General features: G+C 39.9%; 1 long non-coding RNA gene across 1 annotated transcript in view; it reads right to left on the bottom strand.

The window, feature by feature from the left end:
* LOC141572386 (uncharacterized) overlaps window positions 1–17,708 on the bottom strand; it is a 124,111-nt gene extending 106,403 nt beyond the window's left edge. Inside the window, exon 1 of the long non-coding RNA XR_012497749.2 lies at window positions 17,499–17,708. This is a non-coding gene — a long non-coding RNA (uncharacterized LOC141572386). The remainder of the gene's footprint in view (window positions 1–17,498) is intronic.
* Between the last annotated feature and the right edge of the window lie 514 nt (window positions 17,709–18,222).

The following is an 18,222-nucleotide window of genomic DNA, read 5'->3' as shown; positions in this document are numbered from 1 at the left end:
TTAAAAGGTATCATTTCTGTGACATTATTGCCAAAACTGCATAATCTAACTGCATAATGCAATCACGAGGAAATATTAGACAAACCTAAATTAAAGGACATTCTACAAAATTACTAATCACTACTCTTCAAAAAGTGCCAAAATCATGAAGGACAAGGAAAGAGGAACTGTCACAGATTGGAGGCAAAATGCAATATGGGAGTACTGCATAGGATCTTAGAACTGAAAAATGATACTTACAGGAAAATGAGTGAATTTCTAATGAAATCTGTAGTTTAGTTATTAACATTATATGAGTGCTTATTTCCTATTCTTGATAATTATAACATGGTGATGAGAGATGTTAACATAAGTGAAAGCAGAGTGAGGAATATAGGAACATTTCATAGTATTTTTGCAACCTCTTGTAAGTCTAAAATTAATTCAAAATAAAATGTTTTAACGTCATAAATAAATAAACAATAAAATGGATCTATTAACTTCGATTAAGAGTTTTCTGGAAACCTCCATTTTTCTACAATTCTTCCATAAAAGTTTCCAAACATTGCTAAAACCACATACCACTTATCTTAAACTCACAAAGATCAGGAAGCCAACCTCAAAGGTGGCCAAATTAGTGAAGAAGAGGAGAAAGCTGGAAGAAGAACCAGAGGAAATGGAGCAGCTGAGGGAGAAATTTTTAAATGACCTCTTTTGTGCTGCTAAATTTATTCATAATCTGGAGGGCAACAACCATCACAAGGACACAAAACTCATCAGGTAAATTCAAGGACTTAAAAAAAAAAATCCACCTAACCACCTCCTGCCCAAAAAGTTCAAGCTTAACCTTTCTCCTGAAAATGCAATCTGCTCTCTACACCCTGCCTGCATACCAGACTCTGAGACCTAGATTGTCACACGAGCAGAACCATCACCTTGTCCTGATTCAATAGGCTCTTGTTATATTATCAGCTCGAGATACTAGGGATATGTGAGATGTGCCTATTTATTGTTGAAGGAGTTCACACATAATTTATGTCCCTCACATAACTTTGTCCTTAAAAGATATTTTCAGAATCCATTTTAATTATGTTTCCCAAGGACAATATCAGGAGGTGACTATTATTTCTTCATATAAGAAGTAAAAGAAGTGAGAAAGATCTAAATACAATTAATTGAGGTGTTCACAATTAAAAAATTGGAATAAAGATAATACAAAATCTAGTATCTCCAGCCACTGCACCCTCTCTTTGGTCTAGCAGACTGAGCTGCTCTGGCAAATGTGTACATGGAACCCGTGATCACAGGTAATCCAGCTGACATGGCCATTACATTCACAGTATCGTAATGCACTTTGCATTGCTTAGCTCTTTACACTTTTAAAAGCCCTCTTCACATATTTTTTAATTGAGCCTCAAACCATATAATAACATATGTAGGATAGATATTTCCTCTTAATAATGATTCTATGGTCTGAATGCTTGATTTTCCCCCAAAATTTTATACATTAAAATATTAATCATTAAGGTGATGGTATCAGGAGATGCTCCTTGGGAGGTGAATGGGTCATAAGGTGGGGACCCCATGAATGGATCTAGTGTCCTAATAAAAGAGGTTCCAGAGAGACCCAAAATGGCAGAGTAGATAAACGTTGTGCTTGCCTCATCCCATGAACAAATCAAAATTACAACTAAATTACAGAACAATCAACCGAGAGAACCACATGAAGTCTAGCTGAACAGAACTTTCATAACTAAAGATATAAAGAAGAAAAGCCACATTGACACTGGTAAGAGAGGCAAAGACACAAAATGGGCTGGCCCCAAACCTCATTGTGGTGGTTGAAATTCAGGAGGAATATCTCAGCCACAAAGATGCCCCCATGGAGAAGCAAGGGACTCCAGCCCCACACCAGGCTCCCCAGCCTAGAGCACCAGTGCTGGGAAGAGGAACCCCCACAAAATATGGCTGTGAAAAAGAGCCATATCTGAATATTTGGGTGAGATGGAAGGCTGGAAACCCAGGCATTCTCTTAAAGCGTCCACACACAGACTCACTCACTAGCCGGCACTCAACCTGGGCTCCAGTGGAGGGACAGTGACTTAGGGGGCATTGGTGACATAAGGGGAAAGACTGAGTTGTGCGATTTCAGGGCAAGGACTGGAGTGATTGCAGCCAATTTCCCTGTATGGGGTCCTTCTCCATGCAGACAGTAAGCATCCTGTGTTGCTGATCCCTCCCCCCATGTCCATGGCCAAATCTGAACCTGAATTGTCTGGTGAGCTCTACTTGCTCCACCCTGGTGACTCATTGAGACCCCACCTCACCCAACTCTGTACTGCACTAGACTTTATCAGCAGCTGAACCTTAAGGGAGCCAGCAGCTGGCAGCAGCCCTCATAGTGTGCTGATTTTTTGTGGAGCTACCCCAGACCTGGTATTGGTGGCTGCCATCCTTGGTTCACAGCAAGGCCTCTCCCACATGCCTCCAGGTTAAGCACAGGCAGCAACCACTGTGGATCACTTTGTAGCTCCAACCAGGTAGTCCCCAGCCTGTCACAAGCAGTGGCTAACCTGGGCCTGCACCGGAGCTCCTTCCAACAGGCCCCAGAACCAATATCCTTGGAAGTTGGCTTCGGACCACAACAGACCACCATCCAATTAGCCCCAAATGTGGCACACCAAAAGCGTGGACTCAACAGCCACCAGAGCTCACTGGGGCAGATCTTGCTCAGTGGGGTAAATCTCTCTCGTAGCAACCCATAAGCTGTGGATAGCCAACTCCCACAGCCAGTCAGCCTCAGGGTCAATCCCACACACTGATGTGCCAGTAGCAACCAAGGATCAAATATAACAGGAGGGCACACACAACCCACACAAGGGACAGTCCTGGAGCACCCAGAGCAGGAGACCAGGGAGACTGTGTGAGGTCCCCATAGGGCACCTACTACATAAGACCACCCAGCCAAGACGGGAAGATGTTGCAGATCTACCTAATACAGAGAAACAAACACAGAGAGGCAGCCAAAATAAGGAAACAAAGAAATACATCCCAAAAGAAAGAACAGGAGAAAATTCCAGAAAAAGAACTAAAGCAAATAGAGGCAAGCAGGCTACCAGAGACAGAGTTAAAAACACTGCTTATAAGAATGCTCAAGGAACTTAATGAGAACTTCAACAATGAGATAGCAAGCATTAAAAAGGTCATAGAAACAATAAAAAAGAACTAGTCAGAAGTGAAGAATACAATAACTGAAATGAAGAATATACTTGAAGGAATCACCAGCAGACTAGACAAAGCAGAGGATCAAATCAGCGGTTTGGAAGACAAGGTAGCAGAAAACACCCATTTAGCACAGAAAAAAAAAAATCCAATAAAATGAGAATAGTTTAAGAGATCTCTGGGACAACATCAAGTGTAACAACATTCACATAATAGAGGTACCAGAAGGAGAAGAAAGAAAGCAAGGGATTGAGAACTATGTGAAGAGATAATGACTGAAGACTTTCCAAACCAGGTGGAGGAAATAGCATGCAAGTCCAGGAAGCACAGAGAGTCCCAAACAAGATGAACCCAAACAGCGCCCACACCGAGACACATTATAATTAGAATAGCAAAGGTTAAAGACAGAGAGAGAATTCTAAAAGCAGCAAGAGAAAGGCAACTAGTCACTTATAATGGAGCTCACATAAGATTGTCAGCTGATTTCTCAACAGAAACTTTGTAGGCCAGAAGGAATTGGCACAAAATATTTAAAGTGATGAAAAACAAGGACCTACAACCAAAAATACTCTACTTAGCAAGGCTATCGTTTAGAATCAAAGGATAGATAAAGAGCTTCCCAGACAAGAAAAACCTAAAAGAGTTCATCGCCACCAAACCAGTATTACAAGGAATGTTACAGGGACTTCTTTAAGAGGGAAAGAAAAAAAAAATCAAAATTATGAATAATAATAGCTACATTCTATCAGCAATTATTTTCATTGAAAATGGATTAAATATTCCAATCAAAAGACATATGAGTTCTGAATGGATAAGAAAACAAAACCTTTACATATGCCGCCTACAAGAGACTCACTTCATATTAGAAGACACACACAGATAGAGAAGTAAAGGGATAAAAATAGCTATTTCAAAGTGTCAGATGGTACTAAATTTGATGTAACAACAACAAAAAAGCTGTGGTGGCAATACTTATACCAGACAAAGTAGACTTTAAAACAAAGGCTATAAGAAGACACAGTAAAGGATCCATTAATCCCACTCCAAGGTATTTATCTGAAGAAACCCAAATGCTACTCTGAAGGGACAGGTGCATCCATATGTTCATTGTATTGTTTACAATGGCCAAGATGTAGAGGCAACCTGGATGCCTGTTGATGGATGAATGGATAAAGAGGTGGTACATATATACAATCAAATATTGCTCAGCCACAGAAGGGAAGGGGTTCTTACCATCTACAGTGGCAAGGATGTACCTGGAGAGTATTGTGCTGAGTGGAGTATGTCAGACGGTAAAAGACAGAAGCAATATGATTTCACTTATATGTGGAATTTAAAGAGCAAAATAAATAAATAAAACAGACAAACTAATGATACAGAGAACATTTTTATGGTTGCCAGATGGGAGGAGGGGTTACAGAGCCGGGTGAAAAGTGGAAGGGATTAAGTACAAATTGGTTTTACATAGTCATGGGGATGTACGGTATAGCATAAGCAATATAGTCAATAATGTTATAATAACTATGTGTGGTGTCAGATGGGTACTAGATTTATGGGGGTGATAGATGGGAGGGGAGTAGGGTGACAGGGTGAAACGGTGAAGGGATTAAGAAATACAAATCGGTAGTTATAAAATAGTCATGTGTATGTAAAGTAAAGCATAGGGAATACAGTCAATGATATGGTAATAACTATATATAGTGCCAGGTGGATACCAGAGTAGTCAGAGAGCACTTCTTAAATTATACAGATGTCTAACCACTATGTTGTACAACTGAAATTAGTACAAAATAATATTGCATGTCAACTGTAATTGAAAAAAATTTTTAAGGGGGGAAGGTGAAGAGCAATAAGTGGTCCAAATTTCCAGGTATAAAACAAATAAGTTACCGGGATATAATGCACAGCATAGGAAATATAGTCAATTATATTGTGATTGCATGATATAGTGTCAGATGGTAGCTAAACTTATTATGGTGATAACTTCTTTAGGTATATGAATGCTGAATAACTATGATATACACTTGAAACTGATAAAATGTTCTATGTTAGGCATATTTTTTAATAAAAATCTTTAAATATAAAAAATAAAGAGGCTCCAGAGAGATCTTTCCTTCACTTCTGTCATGTTAGGACACAGACAGAATGTGAGAAATCTGTGTCCCCAAAGACAGCCTTCACCCAAACCATGCTGGCACCCAGGTCTTCCAGCCTCCAGAATTATAAGAAATAAGTTTTTGTTGTTTGTAAGCTACCCTGTCTGTATTTTGTTATAGCAGCCTAAATGGACTAAGGCAAACGATAACACCACACCATTCAATAATACTTTAAACTATATAATGCCCCTTTCTTCGCATTACCTTATTTAGGTCCCACCAAGGGAATAATATAAGGTAATATTATCCCCACTTTCCAGATAACTGACGCTCAAAAATGGACTGATCCAATGTCACTCAGGTAGTGAGGAGAGAAGTGGACTTAACAGCAATTTTCTGAGTCATAATCTGGTAACTTTGTGCCACTGTGCCATAGCTGTATACCAAAATAAAGAGAAATTACGAGTTTCTGACTACGCCTCCAAAAATGAGTCCACATGTGACTTCCTCCTGGAAGGAAATCTAATGGGGTCATTCTGCGTAGCTGCTTAACCACACTGCTGTCCCATTGGGGCCAGGCGGAAATAGAACAGGGTCACAAGTCATGCAAGTAAGAGCAGCACCTGATCAGGCATTGGGCTAGAATTCGGGCAGTTGTCTGTGTGTGTATCTGTGGTTCACTTAGGAACCAGTCCAAGGACGTTAGGAGAGCCAGATAGGATATATGCTAATTCATTAATTAAAAGCTCAGAAGGAATCATTAGGTATTTGAGGTAGGAGACAATTAGGCTTAGGGTGGCTCCTATTATATTAAAAAATTGTATTGAGCCAGCTCTCTGTGCTTTACTTCTTGCCCTAGTATATCTTAAAGATACAATGTTCACCTTGCATGACCCAGGAGAACTGGTTTTCATAAATAACAGGACTCTAGAATCATGTTTGACCCTTTGGCATGCTGCTGCCTTCCATGATTTTCCAGAGACTGATTATGGGTTTATGACCAGAAAAAAAAAAAAAAAGAGAGAGAGAAAACCAAGAAACGGATGAGGGAAGGGCTGCAACAGTGAGTGGGTATGCAGACACTCTCGTTCCTTCTGGTTCCTGGCTCTGCTAAGGATGGTGTCCCTGGGAAAATTCTGGCCACCCCTGTAATGGCCCCATAGCTCAGTTGGATAAAGCTCACTAATCTGGCAGCTGTCACTTATGTTAACATTAGCACCATGATCAATTCTATCTCTAGCAGTCTGCACTCCGGGAGCCACACCAGGTGTTGCTGACATGCGCAGGTAGTGCTCCTCCCTTCTGCCTCATGGCTTCAACAATGCAAGAGTTTCAAGGCCTTTTCCTCCAGGGCTACAGGGATCTGTGTTCGCCTGTTTTTGTTTGTGTGTTTGTTTTTGTTTTGTTTTGTTTTTTTCTGTAGCTGTATCTGGGGGAAGCTTTCTCGTGTGCAAAGCAACATTCTGATAAATAGTGGAGTGTGGAACTGTGCTGAGTCCCAGAGCTGAAGGTCACCAGGAAGAGACCAAAACCAGTAAACTCGGGGATGTTTGGTCCCAAACTTGTAAATCCAAACAATCTCACAGTTATGAAATGGAAAGTTTGTGGGTAAAAACAAATGCTTTGGTTATTACAGTGTTACTACATTCATAAAATATATTTCATTGGGGGGGCCGTTTTACACAGGGGGTAATGAGATTTTTGCTTTATACATTATTTATAACCGCTTAATCCAGGTACTGTGGGTTATTTTTTTATTCCTTCGTTTTCACAGCTACAAAACACTCCAGTATTTCTAATTTATTTCTGCTTACAATACAGATGTTCTCAATTGTGTTTCTAACTACATTTCAACCGTTATGATCGCGTTTATTTGTTTGTGTCAGCACACAAGCAGGGGTTGAATGTGCAATACACAATAGTGAGGCTTCAAGAAGCCTGTACAAAGGCCTCTTGTGCTTTAGTTATCAACAAATTAAAGTGTGCTCCCTGGCGCTATCTTTATCATTGGTGGTTTTAATCTTCTGGTAATTCCCCTGCAGTTGGGTGAGCAGAGCGACAGCCCTCTCTCAGTGCAGAAAGGTTGCACGCCTTAAATCAGCAGTTTTCAAGATGCCCATTTGGAAGCAACATTTGGAGAACATTTGGGTTATGTCCTCTAACTGAATTTCCAAGCTGTTGGTAACGGACTAAAGAAAATGCAGTCTGTACTGAATCCTAAGAAAGCAAGAGCGTAAGAGCCTTGAAGGTCATGTGTAAAAATTGACATTTTAATTTTATTAGCATACCACAGTGGAGTTGCTTATCTTGCCACAAAAACTCACCCATTTGCACTGCCCCACAGATTGTGGGGAAAGATCTGGACTGAGTTGTGGGTGCTCTTCCCTGTCTTTGCTAACAAGGCTGAGTTTTGTTTGTGCAAAATCTGAGTCAGAGGGGCGTTCCTCCCCTCTCCTCTCCACCATGGACTGATGCACCTGATTAGATAACAGAAATCCGTGGGCTGAATGTGCATGTAGTCACATGAAAGCCAAGATGCAAACACATTCAGAGAAAATAGCCTCCCACTCACTCACAGAGTCAGGTGTCTACAACCAAAGTTACTTGGAAAACCCAAAACTGGCTGATTTGGCCAGAATACCTTTCTGCGCGTCCTCAGAAGGAGCATGAGGAAGAAACGCCAGCACCTCCTTAGGATGTGACTCCTTTTTACAAAGCAGGACTCCACCTGCATAGCTTCATTTAATCAGAGCCAAATTCTGAAGGTGACTTGCAAGGGACATCCCCATCTCCCCGCCCATAGTAGTGGTTAGGGCTCCCCACGCCCTTAACAAGTTTGCCAAAACGCTTGAGTGTTGACCTACACATGGCATTATCTTCTTACACCAAAGCAAAGAGCCCTGCTTACGTAGAACAGCCTGGCAATCTGATAACATGCCAGAGGCTCCTGCCTCCCTACAGTGAGGTCACCAGAATCATTTTCCATTGAAATGAAAGTCCAGAAGAAATGAGAGGCCAGTGAATGAACCATGGAGGAACCAGGACCACCTTAAATGGTCTTGGGCCTAAAAGTTTTTTTCTAAGTGAAAAGAAGAAAATTGAATGTGGAAACAAAATGATCTTTTAATGTTCCATAATTCAAGTTCTCCGACATACCTCAAAAGGGTGGAAATGGTATAAAAGACAGACACCATGTCCTGCCCTCTGCATCTGAGTTTTCAAAGGTGCTCCTCAAACACAAATGATCTGGCCTCAGTGCCCAAATAAATGCCCTGATTTACCACTCACACTCTAGTTGCAAAACTTGTCACCCTTCTCGACTCTAGATTTATAAATCTTGGCCAGTTCAACTACTGAAATAGTGCAATAGATTAAAGCAACTCTCAAAGATGTGTTGTTTGTTTTGTTTTGTTTTGTTTTGTTTTGTTTTGTTTTGTTTTGTTTTGTTTTGTTTTGAAGTGGTACTGAGTGAGCAGAGTCAACCCCATTCAAAATTCCCACATGGGCAAAATGTGTGCCCACTGGCCCTCCCCTCTTCTCTCTGTGCTTTCTCATGCCCTCCTTAGCAAACCTCCCTGTCACTCTACTGATGAACTTCAAGTTTCCTCCAGCTTTGCTAGTCCCTTTCAGCCAGTGAGAGACAAGGCAGATAACTACCTTGGTGTATTTGGCTATGTGAATTAATTTTGTGTTTTGCACAAACCAAGAGAATTCCTATTTTAAAGGAAGGAAAAAAAAGACAAAGGAATTCATCTTTAGAGGTAGAATGTCAGACACCGTGACACCTGGATAAAACATACTTTGGGGCAGGGGAGTGTATCCTCAGGATCCCTAAGGCAGATGAACCAGTCAAGTCAGTACTCATCATGGAGACCTGGTAAATTTCAAAACAGGATACTTCCCTCCACACCCCCGTCACACACACACTTTCCCATTGTGATCTTTTAGGCACAGTGTATAATAGCACTCCCTACCTACTCAGAACCTAATACTAATTAGTTCTAATTAACCTAATACCTGATACCTGAATACCTGAACTACATTAACAGAGTCTGGCTGTTCTGGTTATTCTCAAGGAACTATTGCCTCCCCGTGACCCCCTCCACCCACAAAGAATAGAGCTGTGGTTAGAAATATTTCCAGAAATGAATAAAGGGCATGATAGAGTTTCTTTAGAATATCTAAGTTAAAGTTGCACAATTCATTGTTTTTATACAGAATTTCATTACGCTGGTTAGTCCTGATTTGTTTCATCCTGAAGTCTATGATGCCATCTTTACAGTTTGGTCTTTCCCACATACTTGCACCTATAGAGGAGGGAGGGGAAACGGAGATGACTTGTTTTATTTGAGCTTGTGAAAATGATGGCTTTTATCAAGTTCAATGTCATAAGTTTTCTTCCACCATAAGGAAGAGTATACTTCCCAGTGAGCGATAGTTCTTTATTACATAGAAATGGTTCCTAATTCTCAGCAGATAGAGCATTTGAGAAAACAGGGGTATTCTCCCAAGTCACAAAGAATAATGTGATGGTCAATATGATTGACTGTTGTAAGCTTTTATAGCTCGTTTCAGACTGAGATCCTGAAATATGGGAAAAGAACAGTGCCTGCTGGCCGAGGGAAGCCATTGCTGGGAGGAAGAAAACAAACATCCCAAAAGCCTACCTATCATTTTCAATGTTATTATTAAAAGTAATAATGTAATTAGAATAGGAAACTTCAGCTGTGCTTCCTGGGTTCACAAAACATTCTCCCATATAGGTGAAATTTACACTTTTCCATGAAGTTTGAAATCTATAATTATCTGGCATCATTTCCAGTCATGTAGCGAAAAAAATCATTTTTATTCTCATCTGGATTAGTGTATCTCAATCAGTGTGCATATCAAAAGCACCTGGGGAGTTACATCGAGTTTTGTCTTTTTGTTTGTTTATTTGCTTGCTTGTTTATTTTAAAAATATGTTTTAGTATCCCACTACAAATCTATACTGAAATTGAATTTCATAGACTCTGTAAAAGAAATGTGTCACTTGAAAAATTTCCCAGCTAAATTCTGAGATTGACCCCTAATTCAATGACACTTACATACACCTTTTAACTCTACTTTGAATGTTGAGATGACCAATTTTCAGACTTAAAACCCCCACGTTCTTAATTTGATGCATGGAGTCAAGGAACAAACAGAATTTAAATGCCGAAGACAAGTGTGACAAAAATGAACACAAGTTAAGGAATTTAGAACCCAAAATAAAAGGAGCATAGAATTATTTCTTCCCTTGTCTTCTTTCACTCAGTCTCTCTTGATCCTTTGCTAAGTAAGGCTACCATGCCCTCCTCCCTTTGCCTACTCTATAAAGGTTTTTATCTCATTGTTCTCTTACTCTCTCCCCCTGTATCTTTGCCTAAGTGATCTCACATATCTGCTTGGCTCTAACCCCACCTACATTTCTCTCCCATGTTAGTCTGCTTGGGCTGCCATAACAAAGTACCACAGACTGGGTAGCTTAAACTGACATTTGTTTTCTCACAGTTCTGAAGGCTAGAAATTCAAGACAAGATGTTGGCAGTATTGATTTTCTGGGGCCTCTCTAGCTTGTAGATGACCATCTTCTCCCCATGTCTTCACATGGTCTTCCCTCTGTGTGTCTTTGTGTCCTAATTCCCTCTTCTTGTAAGGATATCAGCCGTATTGGAGTAGGGTCTACATTAATAACCTCATTTTAATTTATTACATCTTTAAAGACTCTGTCTCCAAATACAGTCACATTCTGAAGTATTGAGGGGCTAGTACGTCAAAACATGAATTTCATGGCAATACAATTTAGCCCATAATGACTCCAAATTCTGTAACTCTAGATCTACACAATGACTGGCTTACGTATTTGAAAAACTCTCACATGAAAACAAGGTACAAGATATCTGGGTTTCTTAAGAGATCAGAAAAGGACCAAAGGTTGAAAGTTTCAACCCAACATAGAGGAAGAATTATATGACAATGAGAGGGGTCTAGTTATTATGGGCTGCAACCCCTGACAACATGTCCTCATCACAGGAAGGGCACAGCAGAGCTAGATGGCTGCTCATTGGGCCTGCCTTTAAAGAAATCTAGTATGGGGTTCCCAGGTCCCTTTTCCTTCTTTAATTTGATGGCTTTAATTAAGGAACATGAGCTCATAAGGATTAAATTAAGATGATCAAAATAAAGCAGTAGGAAATCTAAAAGGCATATGTATAGATGCATCTATAAATGTAACATAATAGGATATGAGAAAAATGATTGGACTTCTTAGATCCATATCCTCCTTGGACTAAGATAACGGCAAATGAGGTAGGGAAGTGAGCCATTTCAAAAATGTTGAGGCCTACGGTAAAGCTGACAGGTAAGAATTGAGCTAGACTAAATTAGAATGGTTTTTCCCAAGAGAAAATTATTCAACAGGTGGATGTCTATGACAATTTCAATGTTTCAATGAAGATTTTTTCCAAAGGAATCAGAAAGGTCAGAACCCAGGAGATTTGACATCAACAAATCTGCTCTAAGCAACGACTTATGAGGTATGTGCACAAACGTCAATCCAGAGGCCATCTGGTCTCTGTAAAAGAAGTGTATAACTTAAAAATTTTCCCAAGTAAATTTTGAGATTGACCCCTAATTCAGTGACACTAACATAAACCTTTTAACTTTACGTTTGAATGTTGAGATGACCAATTTTCAGATTTAAAACCCCCACCTTCTTAATTTGATGCGTGGAGTCAAGGAACAAACAGAGAATTTAAATGTTGAAGACAACTGTGGGCCAATTCTTCTGTACACTAGTCAGATATGTCCTTATCTTCTCTGAACCTCAATTTCCTCATCTGTAAAATAGGAATATTATCTGTCCTGATAGCAAGTTGTGAAATTTGATGAGATCATGTAATTTAACTATGAATTTAACCATACCGTTTAATTCTATTTAACTGTGAATTGTAGCACATTATTTAAATAAATGGTATTAATATTATCACCATTATGTTTTCCTCCTTGCCCAAGGCAATTTCCCATAATGTGTTCTATAAACACAAGTGATCTCCCTAGATGGTTTTAAGGGACACTCTTTGACAATCCAACTCATTTGGAAAGATGCAGACTTCCTAGTCCCAATGGGGAAAATAAACGAGGAAAGACATTCATATTTCAAAAGGCTGCAAGGAGATAGAAATAAATAAAAACTATCTATAAGATGAAGAGTATGAAAAAGTGAAGAAATTCCATACACCAGAAAGGTAAGTGGTCTTGAGGTTCTTTTCATAGACACTAGTTTCAAACTTTACTATGCATTAAGCTCTACCTAAAGTGTGTATTAAAAACGCAGAGTCTCCCTCCCTGGTAACCCTACCCCTCCCAGCAGCACCACCACCACCCCCGGATATTCTGGATCAGTAGGCAACCCATTGAAAAACACTTTCCAGGAGAGTGAATTCAGACCCTCAAAAAAAGCATCTCGTGCTTCATACAACAGTATGGAGGTTTTGCAGTGTTTACCAAACCTGGGTTCCACGGGTAGTACCCAAGGGTGACTTGGGGTCTCTTTAGCACCGCTGTCTGTTATCTCCATCTGCCCACCTCCATAATACGCCAAAGTAAGCATTCAAGCTAAGTAAAAATGTGCTCTCTAGGCAAAGCAACCTAAGACAAGGCCCCTGATCCTCCCCCTACTTCCAGATGGCCACCATAAACCCCTCCATCTAGGAATTTTGGATTTGCCAACTGCCCAGAAGTATGCGAGCTATGCAAAGTGATAGTGCTGAGTCCCCGCTGAACTGTGTGAAGCTAGAATATGTAGAATTGCGTTGGTTTATCAGGGGACTTCTCCTGGCACATGTAGCAGGGTTTATGAGGCCTCACCCACCTCACTCAACCCACGATCACTGCTACCAGTTTACATGAGAATAAGTGAAACAGCCAAAATCAAATCAGGAATGTATCGCTAAAGACTCTGAAGTCCTAAATAAAAAGCTGACACATTTGTGGGAAACTGTGGAATCTTGATCTCTTCTTACACCCTGCTCATCCCTGGCACCGAGTAAGCAGCAGGCCCAGTATTTTCAGGTTATCACCTGCCGTGACATCCTGGACGCACTTGCTGCATTTCCAAATCATGCACAATCCATTGTGTACCCAGGACCACATGCAGTCTGTGGGTTCTTCACTCACATCCTGACCCACCTGAATCCAGGAAGATACTTGAATCAGTGAGGGACAGCTAATATCAGGTGACACTTTAAGGCAAACTCTTGTATCCTACACAATTTCTCTTTACTAACAAACATACTTGTAATCTGATCAGTAGAGTATATGGAGGACTCTCTTTTGTAATATTTTTGTAGGAATCAATACAGTGTAACCAAATTGGTGTCAATAGGTTAGATTCCTTATTTGTCATTACTGAGACATTTCATTTATTCATTGAAAAACTATTGGTTTACATCGTGCCATTTGACTTTTGGTTCAAGTGCTTTCAAAGAAACTGATTTGTAAAATGTATCCTGAAAAGCGTGACCGTCTAACAGTTGGAAAATCTAAGTCAAGACCGTATGGCAGACTAAATATGGGTAAGATAGATAGGTATCGGGTAACTAAGAATAGTAATATTAAGTATACAAAATACAAACATATGTTTGTCAAAAGCCAGAAGAGCAAATGGAGCAACCACTAATAAAAAGTGAGCAAACACATTTTGATTAACATTTTTAAAAGTACCCAATGTCCCCATACCTTTCCCATTTAAAAAAAAAAAAAAAAAAATGGAACCATTATTCAAAAGGAAAGTGTATATGTGTGTGTGTAGTACATTAAGACAAGTGTTCTGCTTCAGTTTCTGAGTATCATAAGCAGTCATCCTCACCCTTTTCATTGGTGCAAGATTTCCCAGTCTACCAAGCACTTTCACAAATGTTATTTGTTCATCCAACACATATGTAGGTCCTCTTCTCTGCTAAGTATTGTGCTAGATACTAGAGATACAAATACAAAGAAATAATACTTACCTTCAAGAAGTCCATAGAAGCAATTGCCTGCCCTGAACAAACTTAAGGAAAGGGAAATCTTTGCAAAGGTCAGATGGTACAATGATTTTTGAACATGCAATTTTCACCTACAATTTCAAAATCCTAGTAATGACAAAGGAGAAAAAGAGATCACCAATTTCACAATATTTTGAGAAAGCTATTTCACTGCTTTTCATTCATTAGATTCTTGCTAATCATTTGAGAGTTTCATGCAACTTAAGGGGACATCTTTCCTAACCCTCTCTGAAAGTTTCTAGGGATTCCCTAAGGCCTAAAGACATCTCTATTTGCCATATCCTGGACTGAAAGAGGGTAGTATTTTTTCTCTATAATCTTGATAGGTTAGACATTAGGTTCACAAATAAACCTTAAGTATATCACTTTTAAAAGCAATTAACAATCACTTATGACGAGTCATGTACTGTGAAGGGAATTACAAGAGATGAGTAAAAGCATACCCCTGACCACAAAGAGACCAGAAGGGGGAAAATACATATAAAAAGCTAAGTAAAATCCACAATAAAGGTAAAGGTAGTGCCCTATGGTAGACTTTTTTTTAAGTCGCTAAACTTCCCAAACTTCTCACTAAGGTTCTCACCGTGTTACATGCGGTGGGGAGCAGCATCTAAAATAGCTATTTGTCATATTTTATGCACTATGTTCTGTTTTTATTTACATTCATCAAAATTCTAGACTGGGTTACAAAAATATGTCCTCTGAGCCCTTTAGAAAACATGCCAGCCTAATTTCACTCAAAATAAGAAATCACATCAGATTTTCTTATTTTTGTGGCAATTTTGAAACAGGTGACTAGATAGATCAAGTGCATTTTGACTTGAACAAGAATCTTGACAAGGGCCCAAGATTTCCTGATGGCCAAGTTGAAAAATAATTTGTACCAAAGAATACTATAACAAGATAACTTCATAATGATTAAACTACAGGCCCTGAGGATGCCGGTCAGCCTTGAGGAGATTTTCTCAAGACATTCCTTAGGTCTGCGTCCTTAGCCTTGCATTGTCCAACATGTTACACAATTTGAATAAAGACGTAGAAATTGTGCTCTACCAAAACTCGGATGAATTTAAAAATACTAGAACATGGCAAATAACTGACACTGTTATCATGGCCTGACCCATGATAAATATATTTTTGAAAGATTCTAGAATGAATGAATGAATGAATGAATTACATAGGATTGAAAGAAGAGCTAATACTGAAAAGGTAACATAAATGTAAGATTCTGCACCAGGGTCTAAAACTAAATACCGAAATATAGCAGAGGAGAAAAGAGTTTACTAAGCAGTTTGATTGGGGTAACCATCCCTCCCCCTGAAAAAAAATGGTAAAACATAAGCAGAAAAATATAATACTCTAATTGGTTGCATCAATAGATATATAGAATCTAGAATAAAGGGGATGATAGTATACTTTGTACTATCAGGGCATATCTGGAGCATTTTGTTCAGTTCTGGATGCTACAGACTGAACTGCTTTAAAGAAAAATAGAATGGTGAGTAGGCTAAACATCATGTCATGTGAGAAATAACTTATTATGGGTGATTATCATCATAATTATAAAAAGAACTGAGTGCTAAGTGCTTTACAAGCATTTTCTCATTTAGTTCTCACAACATTTTGCCTGTGAAGCAAGTACTATTATTATCCCCATTTCACAAATAAGAAAATAAAGGCTGAGCGAGAGACCAGGCAATTTGCCCAAAGTCAGAGAGGCAATAGGTGGGGACAGTCATGAGTCTCAACGAGGCTTCTCTGGTTCTAGAGGCTATAGACTTAAGAAGAAGAGACAAATAATAGAAAGACACCAGATTGGAACATATTCATACTGGCTTGAAAAGAGAGCACTAGCACCAAAGAATGGAAGTTACTGGAGAAATTGGCTCATTCTATGAAAAAAAAAATATAATAATTCTATAAGGTATCTCACATGGATCCCCTCCCACGTTTTTCCACACCATTTCAAATCAAATTCACCATTTCCTTGAATGAGAGTGATTATACTAATTGCAAAGTGTTTTCTGCCTACAAGGGTTCACAGTTCAGATTTTTAAGGTGTTGTGTTTCTGTTGGCCACATTTCTACGTCTCTAGACTTCTGGTCCAATGAACTACTGCACAGATCTGAGTAATGCAAGTATCAAAGATGTTTAGCTTTGACTTCACAAAACAGACTAGTTGTAGCTGTCCTTGAAAGCCAGAAATGGCTCCTCCCCTAAGTGCCACCTTGAAACCACAAGGGGAGATTTACAAGTACTCTGGGTTTCGAAAAGAAGCAATCCATTTCCAAGTCGCAATCTACTTGAAATAATCTCCCCAATTACATGGAAGTAATTTACTCTATATTTACTTTCTGCTTTGGACTATCAAATATCTCTTCCTCTCACCCCCTGGGGCAGCAGCTGGGATTAAAACTTCCGCCAGGCTGGGATTTTATTATTTAACTCTTTCAGGACCACTTAGTTCTGGACAAGTATTGCACCCGGTGATGACTGATGTCCCCTCCAGCCTTAAGACGTATTATTGTTATATTAACCTTATTTATCTTAGATCCAACCTACTTCTAAACCGATTATGAGTTTCAGTACAAATTCTTTCTCCAACACTGAGGCTGACCTATATAAAGAAAGCTAAGTAGTTGAGAAGTGAAATATTTAATCAAGGAACAAGTCCACCCATGCAACACCACACAGACAAGTGTCTGTTTTGTCTACTACAGGGTCAGGCAAGACTCAAGTGGCACTGAAACCAGAGGCCCCCTCAGCTGGGACAGTTTCACTTTCCACCCTACCAGTGGAGGCCACCAAAGCTCAGAGGAGGGAACATTTTTATTTCTAATTCCCTGTCCTGGGTGTAGCCCTCCAAATCTCAGCTTCGTCCTGTTCTGCCTCTTATGAAGAAGAAGAAAAAGCCTTTCCAAATAAACCTTGGCCCCTCACACCCCAGAACCATGGCTTTTTGTTTATTTGTAATAGTAGATATTATTTTTTAGACCTGTTTTAGGTTAACAAAACACTCAGCAGAAAGTACATAGAGTTCTCACATACCCCTTCCCTGTCCTACCCCCAACCCACACCCACTCTTACCCCCACCCCCACCCCCACCCCCACAGCTTCCCCTGTTACTAATACCTGGCATTGAACATGACTTTTTGATAGAGCCATCAGGTCTGCGTTTTTTAAGTTTCTTGACCTTAAGAGGACAAAGAACGCGGTCAAGTCCATCCCTGTTCCAAAGAGAACTGGGAGGCCCTCTGCAGCTGCTAGGACCAGCCATCCCCCTCTGGAATTGAGCACTCTGCCACAACAACACGAACCTGGCCCAGAGGCAGCCTCCACTAATAGCAAGCCAGACAGGGTGAAGGAAGCAGGAATGGGCTCTGGCAAGAGCCTGAGGACAGCAAGTTTCAACAGGGTACTTTTGAAGAGATTGCTGGCGACATTATCTTATTTAATTACAGTGGGATCATCCTTACATGGGTAAACTATTTATTAAAAACAATTCGGCAGGCGTCCTAGTGCTGTTATCTCTGAGAGCTACCCCCACAAATCTCTCTGTCCGGCTTTGCTGTGCTGGGATGCACCTCTCCCCAATACCTGGTCCTTTTCTTGCACCGGTTTTTAATTGCTAATGAATTAAACTTTCCGAGGAGATAAGAATAATGTTGTTGTGCTTGCACACAGACTGCATGACTAACAAGGACGATATAAATAAAACCATTCTGAGCTTTATCTGGGTGGACGAACAGTACCTACGTTCAAGTACAGCCTGGGACAGCTCCCACACAAGATTAGGTTATTATTGCGGAAGCTGAGGCTTGCACACTGTTAAAAGCCCCAGCTAATATGTTCACTT

Source organism: Rhinolophus sinicus, chromosome 14 (genome assembly GCF_057876585.1).
Source record: "Rhinolophus sinicus isolate RSI-liver-muscle chromosome 14, RSI-T2T, whole genome shotgun sequence".
In the NCBI taxonomy this organism is placed as follows: domain Eukaryota; kingdom Metazoa; phylum Chordata; class Mammalia; order Chiroptera; family Rhinolophidae; genus Rhinolophus; species Rhinolophus sinicus.
Note: the sequence above shows the minus strand (reverse complement) of the source record. Positions and strands in the feature narration are given on the sequence as shown.